Source organism: Panulirus ornatus, chromosome 17, assembly GCF_036320965.1.
Source record: "Panulirus ornatus isolate Po-2019 chromosome 17, ASM3632096v1, whole genome shotgun sequence".
NCBI lineage: Eukaryota > Metazoa > Arthropoda > Malacostraca > Decapoda > Palinuridae > Panulirus > Panulirus ornatus.
The window spans coordinates 36882941-36905422 of NC_092240.1; positions in this window are offsets into that span (position 1 = coordinate 36882941).

Genomic DNA, 22482 nt, shown 5'->3' on the forward strand with positions numbered 1-22482 from the left:
ACGTGAAAACGTATTCGTGGTGCCAGATGTCTGGTGGGTAAACAAGAGAAGACAGAGTCAGGCTCAGGGAATTGCCCAGGATGTTATCTCGTTAAGGAAGTGTTGTGGTAAAGAGTTTGCATGTTGCATGACCCTCCAGCCGTAGATGAGATAATGTATCTTTGCGCTGGGTTACATGTTTTCTGAGTGCTCATGTCCTTGTTGCATGACATTTCTAATTCAGACATGACTGATGATGTTATCTGGTGTAGATTTAAGTACTCTTATCACAGCTATGCTGTACATTGCGGCTATTCTAACTCTATTTCTACGTGAATCTCTGGGAGGTCGACCCTTGACACAGAGTTGGCCCATCAGCTCGTCATTAATTAACTACTGACTGTTCACAGTTCAGCGAGACACATCCTACATGCAAGGGTTTCAGTGCTCGTCAGCTCACCCACACACCACACGTAACAAGGAGACACATTAGGTTTGCACCCGGGCCACATTGATGTGTACCACGGTGTCCACAGTGTTGACACCTTTGACGCCGTTCCAACTACCTCTTGATGCGCTGGCTTGGCTTGTGAATTTTCCATTTCTCTCCACTGCTCATGGCTTTATACCACAGTGAGTCGTGTTAAGCTGCCTAGGTCCAGTTACATTAGGCAGCCACAGTTATTTGAGGACGATCATATTGGCTATGTTATATATCCTGTCTACCATCAGTTATGGTTCCTCTGTGTGTGTGTGTGTGTGTGTGTGTGTGTGTGTGTGTGTGCGCGAGAGAGAGAGAGAGAGAGAGAGAGAGAGAGAGAGAGAGAGAGAGAGAGAGAGAGAGAGAGGGGCCGGGACTGTTGCTTTCATGTATCTTTCATGTCTTATGTATTTGTTGGTGAGGTCCAGTGGTGATTTTATTACGATTTCGAATCTCAAGTCCTTCTCGCACACATAGTCCTGTAGGTTGCTGTCTGCTACATAATGTTCGTATGGGCTGAACCTCATCCACCACGGATCACACGAAAACTTGAATCTCTCTAGATCCCTTGTAAGTCGATGCAATCCTCCTTGCCGATCGCTTTTCTCATGACCTTTGAATCATGTGTGAACAATCAGGCAGGAGTCCATACCCTCTGGCGAGTCGTTCACACAGACAAAGAACAATAACAGAGCCAGAGCAGAACCCTGCGACACTCCCTCCCATTTCGTAGAGTCCTCTCAGACCTGCGTCGTTTGCCTCCCTCCCTCTAAGGTAATCTTCCATTCATCGAGGAAGCCTCACTATTATTCCTGTGTGATGATCCAGCTGGTTGATAAGCCTCACATGCGCCACACTGACAAATGCATTTTGTTCGTCCTCATACAAACTATCCACCCAACCTTCATTTTTGCCTGACACATAACTCTCTCACAGTGATCCACGAGGCTCGTTACACTGGACTTCCTCTCTCTAAATCCATGTTGTCTCTCACTTAGAAATTTCACTGCTATTGGAAGGTCTTCTTTTGTTTTCTGATTATCTGTTCCAGTAGCTTACAGACCACACTCGTCAGGGAGACCTGATCTTCAGCTCGGCGCCTCCCTGGTCTCCTTCCCTCGTCTTGCTCTTTCGCTCGCTCTTGGTTCTTGTGCTCTTTCCAGCAACCTTTTGAGCAGTGCTTCAGGTGGTTCGTGAGGTGTACCAGCGCACATCTCCAGCAGGAAATCTCATCAGGAGCAACGGCCTTGCATGGGGCAAGACTCTGAAGTATATTTCTCGTCTTTACTAAGAAGAATGTCATCGTTTTCTAAACCCTCACCTGATTGGTGTTGTGGTATAGTGTCCTCCGCTGTATGAGCACTTCTGAAGGTGTTATTATGTTCCTCACATTCTGACATCATCCTATACAGCTCTTGCCCCTACATCTCATAGCCTGAAGTTATGCAAAGGTTTGAATTTTCTCCTGACTTGTCAGCTATGGTCTTTTCATTTATTGTTCTGTCTTATGCTGCTACTATCCTCGTTCCTTGATCTCTCGGACCTTACAAATACTAGATGGTTGGAGTGTTACCCGTCTCTTCGTCACGGCACATGACATCGATGTAAACCATTCCTGCTTCTTTCTATCCTTTCCTTCTGTATGTGAGGCATGGGATACCCACGTTCTAACTCCAACATTGTATATTTCAGAGAATCTTTCACCGCAGTACCCTGGTTCTCGGCTACTGAACTCAGTTTCCCACTTTACCATAGATATTGTTGAGGTTTGTGTAGTTTCCACAATCACATCTTCAAATCTTACCTCATCTCTGCTCTTTGAACATCCTCATTTGCTGTTTGATCAAACTTGTGCGTTGCTTGATCATCTTTCCCCGTTAATGTATCATGTATGGTATTCTCAGTGTGGCAAGATGAGATTTGCCAACGATAGTGTATCACTCCCTCTCATCCTAAAGTGTTCGTGTACAAGCTGGGTCAGGAAATGTATCTGTATACACTTCTAAGAACTTGGTTCCATGACTCCGCACACCAAGAGATTCCAATTTACGCCAATCTATTTCTTTATAGTTGACATCCCCTTTGTTAGTGCTTTAACATCTCTGAGAACTGCATAGTTTACTGCCTCATGTACAGTCCTGATTATTCTTCCATTATGATCGTTGTATATTTTTTCTGGATCGTCAGAATTCTGTGGAGGATTACATTCACAACACTGTGCATACTTTCCACAGTTCCCCTTCCCATTATATCATGTGTGAATGGGTCATCTTCCACTATCCCCGAAACTTAACTCTCTCTCATCTTCCTTCCCATCATATAGCCATCTTGACTGGTCTGGTGAGAAATCTATCTCTTTAAAAAGCATGGGTTTTCACGGCTCTAACCTAACCTTATACGATCATTAAGCTCCAGCTGTTTACCGTTAACTCCTTATTCATCAGCATTTGTTTACATTGCTTGTAGTCAGGCCATTACCATCACGTAACATATGCAGACATCTCTGTGGTGCTGGCGGGGGTGTTCCGTCCTTTTGCCTCATGTGGTGTCTCAGGTTTTCTGACGTCTGACTGTGTTCTGTGGTTTTCCCCCCTCGTTTCCCTCAGTTTATCACATTTGGTGTTTACCCCACTTAAGGCCACCGTGTTTTTAAGTTTGTTATCCTGCTTAAGTACCTCGAAAGTAGCTGTAACATGGTTGTCTCCACAGGAGTTGATTATGCTCACCATTTACTCTTTTATCTATCACAGAATTTCAGTCTGGGATTTTTGTAGCCTCAAGTAATCTCTTAATGATTATTCCCTCTTTACCTAACCTTCTCCTCATTGTGAAGTAAGTGATCAAATTCCAGTCCAAAAATTGATCCATAATTTACGTCTGTTTGTGTCTTGCTTTACTAATGTTTTTAATGTTGGTATCAGACACTTTACAGTTAGATCATTCAAAGTTCAATTATCGACCTCTGTGTCTCGCGAGTTCCTCTAGAACCTTCCATTTAGTAAACAATCATTGATCCTGCATCCTATATACTTTTCAAATCCTACCTGCATACTATATACTTTTCTAATCTATCACCAACCAGGTCATAAGTTTTCTCGGTTGCTCCATCGTCTTTAATAGAGCATATTATATTCTGTACAACTTCACTGTAGTCGTCTGTACATCTGAAATTTCTGTGATCTCTGCTCCACTGTGTCAGTCCTCATACCTTTGTCTGAATAGCCCCAGATATTGCCGCCGATAACCCTTCCCACCAGCTGTTATGGACATTTTCTTTTGTTTATGAGTCTCTTAAGACAATAAGAAAAGATCCCTCTGTCCTTCTTTGCTTTTCGTTTATCTCTTTTTTTCTAGTTACATATTTCCTGAATTTCCTCAACTCGGTCTGTTCCTGATGGCTTCACTTGTGTCTCTCCGTCTCTATATAGAAAAGGAATCCCCAGATTCTTGACGAAGTTTGGTGGTGTGTGTTTGTTACAGGTTTTCCTGGCCTCATCTTGACGAAGTTTGGTGGTGTGTGTTTGGTACAGGTTTTCCTGGCCTCATCTTGACGAAGTTTGGTGGTGTGTGTTTGGTACAGGTTTTCCTGGCCTCATCTTGAAGTTTGGTGGTGTGTGTTTGGTACAGGTTTTCCTGGCCTCATCTTGACGAAGTTTGGTGGTGTGTGTTTGGTACAGGTTTTCCTGGCCTCATCTTGACGAAGTTTGGTGGTGTGTGTTTGGTGCAGGTTTTCCTGGCCTCATCTTGACGAAGTTTGGTTGTGTGTGTTTGGTGCAGGTTTTCCTGGCTTCATCTTGACGAAGTTTGGTGGTGTGTGTTTGGTGCAGGTTTTCCTGGCCTCATCTTGACGAAGTTTGGTGGTGTGTGTTTGGTGCAGGTTTTCCTGGCCTCATCTTGACGAAGTTTGGTGGTGTGTGTTTGGTGCAGGTTTTCCTGGCCTCATCTTGACGAAGTTTGGTTGTGTGTGTTTGGTGCAGGTTTTCCTGGCTTCATCTTGACGAAGTTTGGTGGTGTGTGTTTGGTGCAGGTTTTCCTGGCCTCATCTTGACGAAGTTTGGTGGTGTGTGTTTGGTACAGGTTTTCCTGGCCTCATCTTGACGAAGTTTGGTTGTGTGTGTTTGGTGCAGGTTTTCCTGGCCTCATCTTGACGAAGTTTGGTGGTGTGTGTTTGGTGCAGGTTTTCCTGGCCTCATCTTGACGAAGTTTGGTGGTGTGTGTTTGGTACAGGTTTTCCTGGCCTCATCTTGACGAAGTTTGGTGGTGTGTGTTTGGTACAGGTTTTCCTGGCCTCATCTTGACGAAGTTTGGTGGTGTGTGTTTGGTGCAGGTTTTCCTGGCCTCATCTTGACGAAGTTTGGTGGTGTGTGTTTGGTGCAGGTTTTCCTGGCCTCATCTTGACGAAGTTTGGTGGTGTGTGTTTGGTGCAGGTTTTCCTGGCCTCATCTCACTTTTGATATCTATCTGATTCACTCAGGGTTATGGATCTCTGTTTGCTGGTTCATGTACTTCTGAAAGATCTTAAATTCTTCCCCAGTTTCTCAGTATAAGGCTTAGTTTACTGGCACACAAAAAAATGATAATCTGTCCAGAAATAGTTACTGGAGATCAGTTGGTGATATTGCCCATCAGATGGAAATACTTTAATTACGTTTTCAGCTCATAGTTCCACCTTTGCATTGCATTTATTCGGTAAGTTTCCCTCTTCACACCATGTCAGCTACTCACATGAACTTCGGTTTTCGTATCTCAAGTAAAGATTATCGTTCAACGTGAATAGCAACACTGCTGCAGTCCATGTAAACTTCCTGACCCTGCAAGTTAGTTCATCCAATTGACAGTGAAATGTTGCATCCAGGAGATGTACCAGTCCGGTAACCCATCACACTCCACTCCTCCATCCCCTTATTTGAATCGAGAAGTGACGACCCTCTACATCTTAAGAAGCAAGGCAGTCCTCCAAGCTGCTGCTGTTCTTACTGTGTAATTACTTGCCCGTTGTGTACCGTAAGGTGGGTGTGGTTAGACAAGAACCATCAGTGGTAGCCACACCCTCCTGGAGTGTGGTTACTGCCATGGCTGGCCCACACCAGTTGCTGAACCCCTTCTGATCATCAGTCACCTTTCTTACGCACACTTTGATGAACATCCCAACTCTATTCATTTTCTCAGAACGGTGACCCCTTCCCTAAGTCCCCACACCATCCACTCTTACATCCCACATACTATATGACTTGATGAAGTATCTGTCAAGCACAAGACGTTTCCAGGACACACATTTCCCAGCCGTGGGGTTTGTGGCGAGCTGCCGGCTGCATTAGATGGAACCTGATGTGCTCTTAATGGGAATGTCAACAAGACTCGACGAGATGAAGAACCTGAGCTGGACGACAGACCCACCCACTTAGTCATTACTAGCAGAGGCTCCTGCTGCAGACATCAGCGATAAGGTCTCCTGCTGCAGACATCAGTGATAAGGTCTCCTGCTGCAGACATCAGCGATAAGGTCTCCTGCTGCAGACATCAGTGATAAGGTCTCCTGCAGACATCAGTGATAAGGTCTCCTGCTACAGACATCAGTGATAAGGTGTCCTGCTGCAGACATCAGTGATAAGGTCTCCTGCTGCAGACATCAGCGATAAGGCCTCCTGCTACAGACATCAGTGATAAGGTCTCCTGCTGCAGACATCAGCGATAAGGTCTCCTGCTACAGACATCAGTGATAAGGTCTCCTGTTACAGACATCAGCGATAAGGTCTCCTGCTGCAGACATCAGTGATAAGGTCTCCTGCTACAGACGTCAGAGGTAAGGTCTCCTGCTACAGACATCAGTGATAAGGTCTCCTGCTGCAGACATCAGTGATTAGATCTCCTGCTGCAGACATCAGCGATAAGGTCTCCTGCTGCAGACATCAGCGATAAGGTCTCCTGCTACAGACGTCAGTGATGAGGTCTCCTGCTGCAGACATCAGTGATAAGGTCTCCTGCTGCAAACATCAGCGATAAGGTCTCCTACTGCAGACATCAGCGATAAGGTCTCCTGCTACAGACGTCAGTGATAAGGTGTCCTGCTGCAGACATCAGTGATAAGGTCTCCTGCTGCAGACATCAGTGATAAGGTCTCTTGCTGCAGACGTCAGTGATAAGGTCTCCTGCTACAGACGTCAGTGATAAGGTGTCCTGCTGCAGACATCAGTGATAAGGTGTCCTGCTGCAGACATCAATGATACGGTCTCCTGCTGCAGACGTCAGCGATAAGGTCTCCTGCTGCAGACATCAGTGATAAGGTCTTCTGCTGCAGACATCAGCGATAAGGTCTCCTGCTGCAGACATCAGCGATAAGGTCTCCTGCTACAGACGTCAGAGGTAAGGTCTCCTGCTACAGACGTCAGTGATAAGGTCCTGCTGCAGACATCAGTGATTAGATCTCCTGCTGCAGACATCAGCGATAAGGTCTCCTGCTGCAGACTTCAGCGATAAGGTCTCCTGCTGCAGACATCAGTGATAAGGTCTCCTGCTGCAAACATCAGCGATAAGGTCTCCTGCTACAGACATCAGCGATAAGGTCACCTGCTACAGACGTCAGTGATAAGGTCTCCTGCTACAGACATCAGTGATAAGGTCTCCTGCTGCAAACATCAGCGATAAGGTCTCCTGCTGCAGACATCAGTGATAAGGTCACCTGCTACAGACGTCAGTGATAAGGTCTCCTGCTACAGACATCAGTGATAAGGTCTCCTGCTGCAGACATCAGTGATAAGGTCTCCTGCTACAGTCATCAGTGATAAGGTCTCCTGCTGCAGACATCAGTGATAAGGTCTCCTGCTGCAGACATCAGTGATAAGATCTGCTGCAGACATCAGTGATAAGGTCTCCTGCTACAGACGTCAGTGATAAGGTCTCCTGCTGCAGACATCAGTGATAAGGTGTCCTTCTGGAGTCATGAGTAGTAAGGTATCCTGCTGCAGACATCAGTGATAAGGTCTCCTGCTGCAGACATCAGTGATAAGATCTGCTACAGTCATCAGTGATAAGGTCTCCTGCTGCAGACATCAGTGATAAGGTCTCCTGCTGCAGACATCAGTGATAAGGTCTCCTGCTGCAGACATCAGCGATAAGGTTTCCTGCTGCAGACATCAGTGATAAGGTGTCCTGCTGCAGACATCAGCGATAAGGTCTCCTGCTGCAGACATCAGCGATAAGGTCTCCTGCTGCAGACATCAGCGATAAGGTCTCCTGTTGGAGTCATCAGCAGTAAGGTATCCCGATGGAGATATCAGCAGTAAGGTCTCCTGATGGAGACATCAGTAGTAAGGTCTCCTGCTGGAGACATCATCGTCCCTGGAGATACACAGGACGATCTCCTCACCAACCACCTAACACGCTCACGTATGCCTTGCGTCAAGTGTAGTAATGATGACTTGCATGGCTTGCAAGTAGCCAGATGCTCCTCCGTGTACCGCTGGTAAGATCTATTTTGGTTAATGGCCAACCGTTGTAGCATTCCGCCGGTAGGCTACCTCGATCCCAAGGATATTCTGCCGGCAAGCTACCTTGGACCAGAGGATACTCTGCCCGTAGGCTGCCTCGCGTCCGAGGATATTGTGCCGCTAAGCTGCCTCAGAGGCGAGGATATTGTGCCGGCAGGCTGCCTTAATCCTGGGGATAAAAATATATAGTCACACGCAGGGCTGAATTTCCCAGGGTGATCACGCAGCGCCCTGGTTGCCAGCCTCAGTGTGCCGGGGTGGTAACAGGGGCAACTCTGTACCTAAATATACTCGGACATAAACTAAAACGCACCGATTAGAAACCATCTTGTCTAATTAAGTCTTGATCAACCAATATACGCAGTGTAAACAGTGTAGCCGCAGGTTAGGTTAACAACAACTTGGTGCTGGCTGGAGGATCAGGTCGAGCGAGTCTACGTTGATCTCCATACGACCATCTGTCTGTAGTGGACGATATCCCCAGGTGTTATGAAGAACGTTACGAGGACGTATCACACCATCTGTAGTGGACGATATCCCCAGGTGTTATGACGAACGTTACGAGGACGTATCACACCATCTGTAGTGGACGATATCCCCAGGTGTTATGACGAACGTTACGAGGACGTATCACACCATCTGTAGTGGACGATATCCCCAGGTGTTATGACTAACGTTACGAGGACGTATCACACCATCTGTAGTGGACGATATCCCCAGGTGTTATGACGAACGTTACGAGGACGTATCACACCATCTGTAGTGGACGATATCCCCAGGTGTTATGACGAACGTTACGAGGACGTATCACACCATCTGTAGTGGACGATATCCCCAGGTGTTATGACTAACGTTACGAGGACGTATCACACCATCTGTAGTGGACGATATCCCCAGGTGTTATGACGAACGTTACGAGGACGTATCACACCATCTGTAGTGGACGATATCCCCAGGTGTTATGACTAACGTTACGAGGACGTAACACACTGTAGACCGTCCTGGGCTCCATACTAGGCTCTCAGCCGACCACGGGTGTCTGTACCCACCATGCTGGTGCAGGTCGGCCAGAGCCTCTCCCTCCTCAGACACACGACCACTTTGGTCACCTGTAGACTGGTCAACACGTAGGTTCCTCACACCTGCTCACGGGAAGCAGTCCGTCTCCACCTCCCCTCATGGCCACCATGTCTCTTGTTCTTTGGCTTAAGCGAAGTCGACCCCAAAATACACACTCGTTGATAGTGACTTCACGTATGAATCTTTACAGTTCAGCATCTTCATATTGGGGACCATTCATATAAAACTTATAGTCGAACTCTGTTTCAGAAATTGTTTACCACCTATTCTGACACATATGATGTCACAAATGACAAACTGCTTACCACTCATGTTGTGTATTGGTGCTGTACGTGCGGCACTAAAACTTACCAGCCAGGGAAACCATAAGTAGCGTTTGTTACAAAGATAAAGACAGTTTACAACAATGATTGTGGGTAAGGATGTGAGTCAGGTAGATGGTCTCATAACACTACGTGCTGGTGTTGTTATAACTCGTGCACGTCCTCGTCGACGTGATACCCGGCGTTGCTACACGTCACCAGCCACGAGGAGGCACGAGGGACGTGCACCACCCTGGTGATGTATGCATGGCTTTACAATACCCGGCTGCCCAGGGCTTCTGGTGCCTGCCGTCCACCACCACCGCTGCTGACCACCATCACGTCCTTCATGTGGTCCACGTCAGCCAGTAGTCTGTCTGCCCTCGACCTGCTATGTGTGTCGTGGTGGGGAATAGTGTAGCTGCTGACTAGGTCGTGTGTCACGCTCCTGGTTGACTTGTTACAACAATGTGTGACTTACTGCGCTTAACTCTCATAACGTTACTGTTACCTGCTGTTATTATTATTACCACAGCAATGTTATACTGCCATATAGACCTATAACATGATTGTACTATTGTACTGCCGTATAGACCTATAACATGATAGTACATCATGTTATACTGCCATATAGACCTATATGATTATATTGATTTAGTGATTTCAGTTAACTCGCCAGATTATATTACAGTAAACAATATACGTTCGATCTTTTGATAAATCATTGATATCAGTTCAGACGTGGAGGAATTCATATATATTTCGTGAGAGGGGAAAGTGTTTCAAATGTTACCCATGTAGAACAGGAAGTACAAGAACACAAATAAGAACAAGATGAAAAACTTGCAGAAGTGTTCGCTGCTGTAAGACACTGTGTTTCTTAATCCATTTATACTTGTGAGTGAGTGTTAATATGAGGTCAAATCATTATGAAGGATCATGATATTATTAATGTTAGACGAATTTTTTTTTTTTCTTTTCATAAAGGTTATTTGTCAATAACGTGTGAAGGAATTTCCCTGCAAGGTATACACGGCCATGTGCACTTGGTATTTACATACTAGCCAAGGTCAGCGTGTCCAAACACACTCCGTTGAAGTGAGATTGTTCGCCTTGAGGGAACGAGCGTCCAGCATCCGTAATTGCGTCTCAGAATGACGCGCGTCCTCCCACTCAGTGTTGATTATGTGAACAACGTCACGTAAAGCTAATTGTGGTACGCGATGAGTGATGAGACGTCTGGAAAACGAGGGTAGGGCAGCAGGGATCGCCCCGATATGATGCGTAACCTGTCAGCTGGAGCGGCTGACGGGTTACAACAGGAGGTTTGGTGTGGCGCCACCTGACGCTGGCCATAGCCTCCCGTGTGGTGTGGGGGGCAGGCAGGCAGGAGTCTGCCGTCACAGGGAAGCAAGACGTACGTGGTGTGTGTTGCCTGACAGCAGCAGACACTGGCTACCAGGGGAAGGTATTGTGAACGTCACTAGTACCCCTTTGTCATAGGGCCTCCATTGTTGTTCCTCTAGTGCGTGCAAGATATAAGGTTAGAGTGTGAATTCTAAAACGTTTCTCTGGTTGCCGTACGACATACGCTTTCAGCCACGTCTGGTTTATCTTCTTTTTTTTTTTCTCGTTCATCCAATACAAACAAACACTTGCTGCTGCTGGTGCTGACACGTGTGTGGTGGTGGAGCACAGTGTGTGTGGCGGGAGGACGAGTCATGACCGTGCTGCTGCTGCTGACACGTGTGTGGTGGTGGAGCACAGTGTGTGTGGCGGGAGGACGAGTCATGACCGTGCTGCTGCTGGTGGTGACACGTGTGTGGTGGTGGAGCACAGTGTGTGTGGTGGGAGGACGAGTCATGACCGTGCTGCTGCTGCTGCTGGTCAACTTGTAAACATCACGACGCACTGCATGAAAAAGTTCGAAATCATGAATCCAATTTTTCATTTCAAAGAAAAATACATTTTTCTAGATAAGTAACCGAACCTTAGGCCTGGTTTAACCGTAGGCCTGATTTAACCATAGGCCTGGTTTAACTTTAGGCCTGGTTTAACATTAGGCCTGCTTTAACCTTAGGCCTGGTTTAACCTTAGGGCTGGTTTACAGAGACTAGTAATGCTAGGATGACCAAGATGATACATAAAAGTGGATATAACTTTCCAGTAGTACTAATACAGTAGGGCAGCAGCCAACACTATCACTACCTACCTGTCTTGGTGTTGTGGAACCCTTGTTGAGCCTCACTACTGCCCTCGGCTATGATGCAGTGACCTTTGACCTGACCTTTATATGGGTCAGGCGTGCTTGACCATCGCCAACAAATACAATGGGATCCAGTCTCGTGACACGTACATATTGTTGTATGTTTTCATTCTTAATCTGTCTGAGAAAAGTGATCCTGTGGCATTATAGGTACAGCTAGTGTTGGTGTGGCCTCTTACTGCTCAGGAAGACAAGACATACATAGAATTAATTCTTTTTTCTTGGTTCAGGACATTCCAATCACGGATAAATTAGGAAGAGTTTGCAACAAAGAAAAATTGTCTTATAAATGAATTAAACGTAACACAAAAATCATCAGACTCCAATCCAGTATAACCAGGGCTACACCAAGCCACCCAACGGTCACTTATGCTCAAGTTCGGGTTAGGTTAAGTGAGGTTAGGTTAGGTTAGGTAGGCTACCAGCGCTCGGGTTGGGTTGGGTTAGGTTATAAGTAAGTGTCAGTAAAGGAACACGAAATCGCACCCGAGAATAAACCACAGACTGACGTGTTTGATTTGATATAGACATTTCGACTTCAGTGAGAAATTGTGAGCGTACGTGTCCGTGGTATTACTGGGAGTGTTACAGTGTGAGGTGAGGTTGATAATACATGGTGTGATGATCGCTTATCCTCCTAGCGCTCAGGAATCACTGATGGTAACCTGGGTATGTGTACCAGAGTCCCGGCTGGTGCGCTACCTACCCCAGCACGGGAAACGACATCCGATTTCACGTTAATAAAACTTGATATGTGTATTTACGACTGCTGGTACAGGCTACACGTTAGTAGGTATGTACGACTACTGGTCCAGGCTACACGTTAGTAGGTATGTACGACTACTGGTCTAGGCGACACGTTAGTAGGTACGTACGACTACTGGTCCAGGCTACACGTTAGTAGGTATGTACGACTACTGCTCCAGTCTACACGTTAGTAGGTATGTACGACTACTGGTCCAGGCGACACGTTAGTAGGTACGTACGACTACTGGTCCAGGCTACACGTTAGTAGGTATGTACGACTACTGGTCCAGGCTACACGTTAGTAGGTATGTACGACTACTGCTCCAGTCTACACGTTAGTAGGTATGTACGACTACTGGTCCAGGCTACACGTTAGTAGGTATGTACGACTACTGGTCCAGGCTACACGTTAGTAGGTATGTACGACTACTGGTCCAGGCGACACGTTAGTAGGTACGTACGACTACTGGTCCAGGCTACACGTTAGTAGGTATGTACGACTACTGGTCCAGGCTACACGTTAGTAGGTATGTACGACTACTGGTCCAGGCTACACGTTAGTAGGTATGTACGACTACTGGTCCAGGCGACACGTTAGTAGGTATGTACGACTACTGGTCCAGGCTACACGTTAGTAGGTATGTACGACTACTGGTCCAGGCGACACGTTAGTAGGTATGTACGACTACTGGTCCAGGCTACACGTTAGTAGGTATGTACGACTACTGCTCCAGTCTACACGTTAGTAGGTATGTACGACTACTGGTCCAGTCTACACGTTAGTAGGTATGTACGACTACTGGTCCAGTCTACACGTTAGTAGGTATGTACGACTACTGCTCCAGTCTACACGTTAGTAGGTATGTACGACTACTGGTCCAGGCGACACGTTAGTAGGTATGTACGACTACTGGTCCAGTCTACACGTTAGTAGGTATGTACGACTACTGCTCCAGTCTACACGTTAGTAGGTATGTACGACTACTGGTCCAGGCGACACGTTAGTAGGTGCTGATGTTTTACGTTCTGTACTTGTCATTGTGATCTGCTGATTATTGTCTCCAGTTAATTATATTTCTGTTTTTTTTTCGCTTCAGAAGCAGCGCGTGTGCAGAGTCAGATGGATTTCATCTGTAACGTCAGAAGCAATGCATCTGTAACGTCAGAGGCAATACAGCTGGAACGTCAGAAGCAATACATCTGTAACGTCAGAAGCAATACATTGTAACGTCAGAAGCAGTACATCTGTAACGTTAGAAGCAATACATCTGTAACGTCAGAAGCAATACATCTGTACCGTCAGAAGCAATACATCTGTACCGTCAGAAGCAATACATCTGTACCGTCAGAAGCAATACATCTGTAACGTCAGAAGCAATGCAGCTGTCACGTCAGAAGCAATACATCTGTAACGTCAGAAGCAATACATCTGTAACGTCAGAAGCAATGCAGCTGTCACGTCAGAAGCAATACATCTATAGCGTTAGAAGCAATACATCTGTAACGTCAGAAGCAATACAGTTATAAAGTCAATAGCAATACAGCTGTAACGTCAGAAGCAATACATCTGTAACGTCAGAAGCAAAACATCTATAACGTCAGAAGCAATACATCTGCAATATCAGAAGCAATACATCTGTAACGTCAGAAGCAATACATCTGTAACGTCAGAAGCAATACATCTGTAACGTCAGAAGCAATACATCTGTAACGTCAGAAGCAATACATCTGTACCGTCAGAAGCAATATATCTTAACGTCAGAAGAAATACATCTGTAACGTCAGTAGCAATACATCTGTAATGTCAGTAGCAATACGTCTGTAACGTCAGAAGCAATACACTTGTAACATCAGAAGCAATACATCTGTAACGTCAGAAGCAATACATCTGTAACGTCAGAAGCAATACAGCTGTAACGTCAGAAGCAATGCATCTGTAACGTCAGAAGCAATACATCTGTAACGTCAGAAGCAATACATCTGTAACGTCAGAAGCAATGCAGCTGTAACGTCAGAAGCAATACAGCTGTTACGTTAGAAGCAATACATCTGTAACGTCGGAAGCAATACAGCTGTAACGTCAGAAGGAATACATCTGTAGCATCAGACGCAATACATCTGTAACGTCAGAAGCAATACAGTTATAAAGTCAATAGCAATACAGCTGTAACGTCAGAAGCAATACATCTGTAAAGTCAGAAGCAATGAATCTGTAACGTCAAAAGCAATACATCTGTCACATCAGAAGCAATACATCTGTAACGTCAGAAGCAATACATCTGTAACGTCAGAAGCAATACATCTGTAACGTCAGAAGCAATGCATCTGTAACGTCAGAAGCAAAACATCTGTAACGTCAGAAGTAATACATCCGTAACGTCAGAAGCAATGCATCTGTAACGTCAGAAGCAATACATCTGTAACGTCAGAAGCAATACAATTGTAACGTCAGAAGCAATACATCTGTAACGTCAGAAGCAATACATCTGTAACGTCACAAGCAATACACCTGTAACGTCAGAAGCAATACATTTGTGACGTCAGAAGCAATACGTCTGTAACGTCAGAAGCAATACGTCTGTAACGTCAGAAGCAATACATCTGTAACGTTAGAAGCAATACATCTGTAACGTCAGAAGTAATACAGCTGTAACGTCAGAAGGCAATACAGTTGTAAATTCAATAGCAATACAGCTGTAACGTCAGAAGCAATCCATCTGTAGAGTCAGGAGCAATACATCTGTAACGTCAGAAGCAATACATCTGTAACATCAGAAGCAATACATCTGTAACGTCAGTAGCAATACCTCTGTAGCGTCAGAAGCAATACATCTGTAACGTCAGAAGCAATACATCTGTAACATCAGAAGCAATACATCTGTAACGTCAGAAGCAATACAGCTGTAACGTCAGAAGCAATGCATCTGTAACGTCAGAAGAATACATCTGTAACGCCAGAAGCAATACATCTGTAACGCCAGAAGCAATACATCTGTAACGTCAGAAGCAATACATCTGTAACGTTAGAAGCAATACATTGTATCGTCAGTAGCAATACATCTGTAACGTCAGAAGAAATACAGCTGTAACATCAGAAGCAGTAAATCTGTAAAGTTAGATGCAATACATCTGTAACGTCAGAAGCAGTACAGCTGTAACGTCAGAAGCAATACATTTGTAACGTCAGAAGCAATACACCTGTAACGTCTGAAGCAATACATCTGTAACGTCAGAGGCAATACGTCTGTAACGTCAGAAGCAATACATCTGTAACGTCAGAAGCAATACATTTGTAACGTCAGAAGCAATACATCTGTAACGTCAGGAGCAATACACCCGTAACGTCTGAAGCCATACATCTGTAACGTCAGAAGCAGTACAGCTGTAACGTCAGAAGCAATACATTTGTAACTTCAGAAGCAATACATCTGTAACGTCGGCAGCAATACATCTGTAACGTCAGAAGCAATACGTCTTTAACGTCAGAAGCAATACATCTGTAACGTCAGACGCAATACATCTGTAACGTCAGGAGCAATACACCTGTAACGTCAGGAGCAATACACCTGTAACGTCTGAAGCAATACACCTGTACCGCGTAAGTATAGATTATATTCCTCTCGTGTATTTGATTTCATTTAAGTATTCTGTGCTAAGTTAAGAGTTGATGTTGTCATGCTGATTGGTGTAATGTAAACTGTTTATTATTCAGAATGTTTACAGAGAACTGGTAGTGTGTCATGAATGACACTAGGAACTTAAGGAGCAGTCATGCATTGCCACGACCCTCACTACTTGTTACTGTGCTTTGAACACGATTTTGTTTTTTGTTGGGTGGCTGGTTGGTTGGCTTGTTTGTTGGTTGGGTGGCTGGTTGGTTGGTTAGTTGACTGGTTGGTTGGTTAGGTTAGGTTAGTTGGTTGGTTGGTTGACTGGTTGGTTGGGTGGCTGGTTAATTGGTTGGGTGGATGGTTGGTTGGCTGGTTGGTTGGTTGGGTGGTTGGTTAATTGGTTGGGTGGATGGTTGGTTGGCTGGTTGTTTGGTTGGGTGGCTGGTTGGTTGGTTGGTTGTTTGGCTGGTTAATTGGTTGGGTGGCTGGTTGGTTAGCTGGTTACCTAGGCTTCAGCTGAGACCCGTCATCAGCCAGGGTCATTAAGACTGTCATTATTATGACGGCCACCAGGAATTAGCACAACACTGCAGTACACCGGTCCTGCAAGGTTATCACGTCTGGTACACCGGTCCTGCAAGGTTATCACGTCTGGTACACCGGTCCTGCAAGGTTATCACGTGGTACACTGGTCCTGCAAGGTTATCACGTCTGGTACACCGGTCCTGCAAGGTTATCACGTCTGGTACACCGGTCCTGCAAGGATATCACGTCTGGTACACCGGTCCTGCAAGGTTATCACGTCTGGTACACCGGTCCTGCAAGGTTATCACGTCTGGTACACCGGTCCTGCAAGGTTATCACGTCTGGTACACCGGTCCTGCAAGGTTATCACGTGGTGCACTGGTCCTGCAAGGTTATCACGTCTGGTACACCGGTCCTGCAAGGTTATCACGTCTCGTACACCGGTCCTGCAAGGTTATCACGTGGTGCACTGGTCCTGCAAGGATATCACGTCTGGTACACCGGTCCTGCGAGGTTATCACGTCTGGTACACCGGTCCTGCAAGGTTATCACGTCTGGTACACCGGTCCTGCAAGGTTATCACGTGGTGCACTGGTCCTGCAAGGTTATCACGTCTGGTACACCGGTCCTGCAAGGATATCACGTCTGGTACACCGGTCCTGCAAGGATATCACGTCTGGTACACCGGTCCTGCGAGGTTATCACGTCTGGTACACCGGTCCTGCAAGGTTATCACGTCTGGTACACCGGTCCTGCAAGGATATCACGTCTGGTACACCGGTCCTGCAAGGTTATCACGTCTGGTACACCGGTCCTGCAAGGTTATTACGCCCTGTACACCGGTCCTGCAAGGTTATCACGCCCGGTTCACCGGTTCTGCAAGGTTATTACGCCCGGTACACCGGCCCTGCAAGGCTATTACGCCCAGTGCACCAGTTCTGCAAGGTTATCGCGCCTGATACACCGGTTCTACAAGGTTATCACGTCCGGTACACCGGTCCTGCAAGATTATTACGCCCGGTACACCGGTCCTGCAAGGCTATCACGCTTGGAACACGGGTCCTGCAAGGTTACCACGCTTGGAACACCGGTCCTGCAAGGTTACTACGCCCGGTACACCGGTCCTGTAAGGTTATTACGCCCGGAGCACCGGTCCTGCAAGGTTGTTACGTCTGGTACACCGGTTCTGCAAGGTTATCGCGCCTGATACACCGGTTATGCAAGGTTATCACGTCCGGTACACCGGTCCTGCAAGGTTATTACGCCCGGTACACCGGTCCTGTAAGGTTATCACGCTTGGAACACCGGTCCTGCAAGGTTAGCACGCTTGGAACACCGGTCCTGCAAGGTTACTACGCCCGGTACAGCGGTCCTGTAAGGTTATTACGCCCGGTACAGCGGTCCTGCAAGGTTGTTACGTCTGGTACACCGGTTCTGCAAGGTTATTACGTCTGGTACACCGGCCCCGGAAGGTTTTTACTCCTGGTACACCGGTCCTGCAAGGTTATTACGTCTGGTACACCGGTCCTGCAAGGTTATTACGTCTGGTACACCGGTCCTGCAAGGTTGTTACGCCCGGTCCACCGGTCCTGCAAGGATATTACGCCCGGTACACCGGTCCTGCAAGGTTATCACGCTTGGTACACCGGTCCTGCAAGCTTGTCACGCCCGGTAAACCGGTCCTGCAAGGCTGGTACGCCCGGTACACTGGTCCTACAAGGTTGATACGCCCGGTACATGGGTCCTACAGGGTTGATACGCCAGGTACACTGGTCCTGCAAGGTTGGTACGCCCGGTACACCGGTCCTGCAAGGTTATCACGCCCGGTACACCGGTCATGCAAGGTTATTACGCCCGTTACACCGGTCCTGCAAGGTTGGTACGCCCGGTACACCGGTCCTGCAAGGTTGATACGCCAGGTACACCGGTCCTACAAGGTTGATACGCCAGGTACACCGGTCCTACAAGGTTGATACGCCCGGTACACCAGTCTTGCAAGGTATCCCGTCCGGTAAACCGGTCCTGCAAGGTTGTTACGCCCGGTACACCGATCCTACAAGGTTGATACGCCCGGTACACCGGTCCTACAAGGTTGATACGCCAGGTATTATTACAGGGTTATTACATCTGAAACATCGTGGTGACGAGCGTGGCTGACACCAGCAGTTGTATTGTGGTACATAGTCCTGTTCCTCACCCCTGAGACATGTCGTCACCCCGTTGTTGTCACCCCGTTGTTGTCACCCCGTTGGACATATCGTCACCCCGTTGGACATGTCATTCCGCTGTACATGTCATCCTGTTGGAGATGTCACTCCGTTGGACATGTCGTCACCCCGTTGGACATGTCGTCACCCGGTTGGACATATCGTCACCCCGTTGGGATGGGCTGACCCCCTCGCTGTGTCGTAGTCTACAGAGAGCCATTGCGCTACTTCTGCTGAGTCGGGGATTATAAGGTGTCTGTATTTACCCCATCACCGCTGCTGAACTACGATATGATATAACAAGATGTTCCTCATGAGCGTCCATGGCCTTGAAATGTGACAGGAGTCAAGAAAGCGCTTGAAATCCCTGACCAAGATAGCGATCATTGCTAACTAGCAAGGTGTGTGTAGGTGGGGTGCAGGAGGATCACGTCTTTGTGGTATTAGCAGAAGTATTATAACTTCGTAAAACTCAGCTTATGATCAAGTAGAAGCATCAGTCCTGAACCTAGCTAGCTAAAAAGTACAAAAATTTATTTCCGTACATTCTGTACCTACCACTACAGATAGATGGATAAGTTATGTACCAAACACTACAGATAAATGGATAAGTCATGTATCAACCACAACAGATAAATGTATGACCAGCTGAGGTACATACAAAGCTTCTTTACCTTGAACAATAACTGATTTAATAAATTCAGGTCACATGTGGTTGATTAATAGAAAGACCCGCGAGCGCTCCTCTGTATTTGGTTCTCTCAAGCATGGGAGATGCTGCAATGTTTGAGGGAGAGATCGAGAATAATGTAGGCAAGATAAAGGTCTCAGGAACACCAGTCCAGTGTCTCAGAACACCAGTCCAGTGTCTCAGAACACCAGTCCAGTGTCTCAGAACACCAGTCCAGTGTCTCAGAACACCAGTCCAGTGTCTCAGAACACCAGTCCAGTGTCTCAGGAACACCAGTCCAGTGTCTCAGGAACACCAGTCCAGTGTCTCAGAACACCAGTCCAGTGTCTCAGGAACACCAGTCCAGTGTCTCAGGAACACCAGTCCAGTGTCTCAGGAACACCAGTCCAGTGTCTCAGGGACACCAGTCCAGTGTCTCAGGGACACCAGTCCAGTGTCTCAGAACCCCAGCCCAGTGTCTCAGGAACACCAGTCCAGTGTCTCAGGAACACCAGTCCAGTGTCTCAGAACACCAGTCCAGTGTCTCAGAACACCAGTCCAGTGTCTCAGAACACCAGTCCAGTGTCTCAGGAACACCAGTCCAGTGTCTCAGGAACACCAGTCCAGTGTCTCAGGAACACCAGTCCAGTGTCTCAGAACACCAGTCCAGTGTCTCAGAACACCAGTCCAGTGTCTCAGGAACACCAGTCCAGTGTCTCAGGAACACCAGTCCAGTGTCTCAGGAACACCAGTCCAGTGTCTCAGAACACCAGTCCAGTGTCTCAGAACACCAGTCCAGTGTCTCAGGAACACCAGTCCAGTGTCTCAGAACACCAGTCCAGTGTCTCAGGAACACCAGTCCAGTGTCTCAGGAACACCAGTCCAGTGTCTCAGGAACACCAGTCCAGTGTCTCAGGGACACCAGTCCAGTGTCTCAGGAACACCAGTCCAGTGTCTCAGGACACCAGTCCAGTGTCTCAGGACACCAGTCCAGTGTCTCAGGACACCAGTCCAGTGTCTCTCACCGTGTGCCATACTGGCTGTCACCGTGAGCAATACTGCCTCTCACCGTGAGCCATTCTGCCTGTCACCATGAGCCATACTGCCTCTCACCGTGAGCCATTCTGCCTGTCACCATGAGCCATACTGCTTCTTACCGTGTTCCATACTGCCTCTCACCGTAAGCCATACTGCCTCTCACCGTGAGCCATTCTGCCTGTCACCATGAGCCATACTGCTTCTTACCGTGTTCCATACTGCCTCTCACCGTAAGCCATACTGCCTCTCACCGTAAGCCATACTGCCTCTTACCGTGTTCCATACTGCCTCTCACCGTGAGCCATACTGCCTCTAACCGTGTACCATACTGCCTCTCACCGTAAGCCATACTGCCTCTCATCGTGAGCCATACCGCCTCTCACCGTGAGCCATACTGCCTCTCACCGTAAGCCATACTGCCTCTCACCGTGAGCCATTCTGCCTGTCACCATGAGCCATACTGCCTCTCACCGTGAGCCATACTGTCTCTCACCGTGTGCCATACTGGCTGTCACCGTGAGCAATACTGCCTCTCACCGTGAGCCATACTGCCTCTAACCGTGTACCATACTGCCTCTCACCGTAAGCCATACTGCCTCTTACCGTGTTCCATACTGCCTCTCACCGTAAGCCATACTGCCTCTCACCGTAAGCCATACTGCCTCTAACCGTGTACCATACTGCCTCTCACCGTAAGCCATACTGCCTCTCACCGTAAGCCATACTGCCTCTCACCGTAAGCCATACTGCCTCTAACCGTGTACCATACTGCCTCTCACCGTAAGCCATACTGCCTCTAACCGTGTACCATACTGCCTCTCACCGTAAGCCATACTGCCTCTAACCGTGTACCATACTGCCTCTCACCGTAAGCCATACTGCCTCTCACCGTGAGCCATACTGCCTCTAACCGTGTACCATACTGCCTCTCACCGTGAGCCATTCTGCCTGTCACCATGAGCCGTACTGCCTCTCACCTTGAGCCATAATGCCTCTTACCGTGTTCCATACTGCCTCTCACCGTAAGCCATACTGCCTCTCACCGTGAGCCATTCTGCCTGTCACCATGAGCCATACTGCCTCTCACCGTGAGCCATACTGCCTCTCACCGTAAGCCATACTGCCTCTCACCGTAAGCCATACTGCCTCTAACCGTGTACCATACTGCCTCTCACCGTAAGCCATACTGCCTCTCACCGTAAGCCATACTGCCTCTCATCGTGAGCCATACCGCCTCTCACCGTGAGCCATACTGCCTCTCACCGTAAGCCATACTGCCTCTAACCGTGTACCATACTGCCTCTCACCGTAAGCCATACTGCCTCTCACCGTGAGCCATACCGCCTCTCACCGTGAGCCATACTGTCTCTCACCGTGTGCCATACTGGCTGTCACCGTGAGCAATACTGCCTCTCACCGTAAGCCATACTGCCTCTCACCGTAAGCCATACTGCCTCTCACCGTGAGCCATTCTGCCTGTCACCATGAGCCATACTGCCTCTCACCGTGAGCCATTCTGCCTGTCACCATGAGCCATACTGCCTCTCACCGTGAGCCATACTGCCTCTCACCGTGAGCCATTCTGCCTGTCACCATGAGCCATACTGCTTCTTACCGTGTTCCATACTGCCTCTCACCGTGAGCCATTCTGCCTGTCACCATGAGCCATACTGCCTCTCACCGTAAGCCATACTGCCTCTCACCGTAAGCCATACTGCCTCACCGTGAGCCATTCTGCCTGTCACCATGAGCCATACTGCCTCTCACCGTGAGCCATTCTGCCTGTCACCATGAGCCATACTGCTTCTTACCGTGTTCCATACTGCCTCTCACCGTGAGCCATACTGTCTCTCACCGTGTGCCATACTGGCTGTCACCGTGAGCAATACTGCCTCTCACCGTGAGCCATACTGCCTCTCACCGTGAGCCATTCTGCCTGTCACCATGAGCCATACTGCCTCTCACCGTAAGCCATACTGCCTCTCACCGTGAGCCATTCTGCCTGTCACCATGAGCCATACTGCTTCTTACCGTGTTCCATACTGCCTCTCACCATGAGCCATACTGCTTCTTACCGTGTTCCATACTG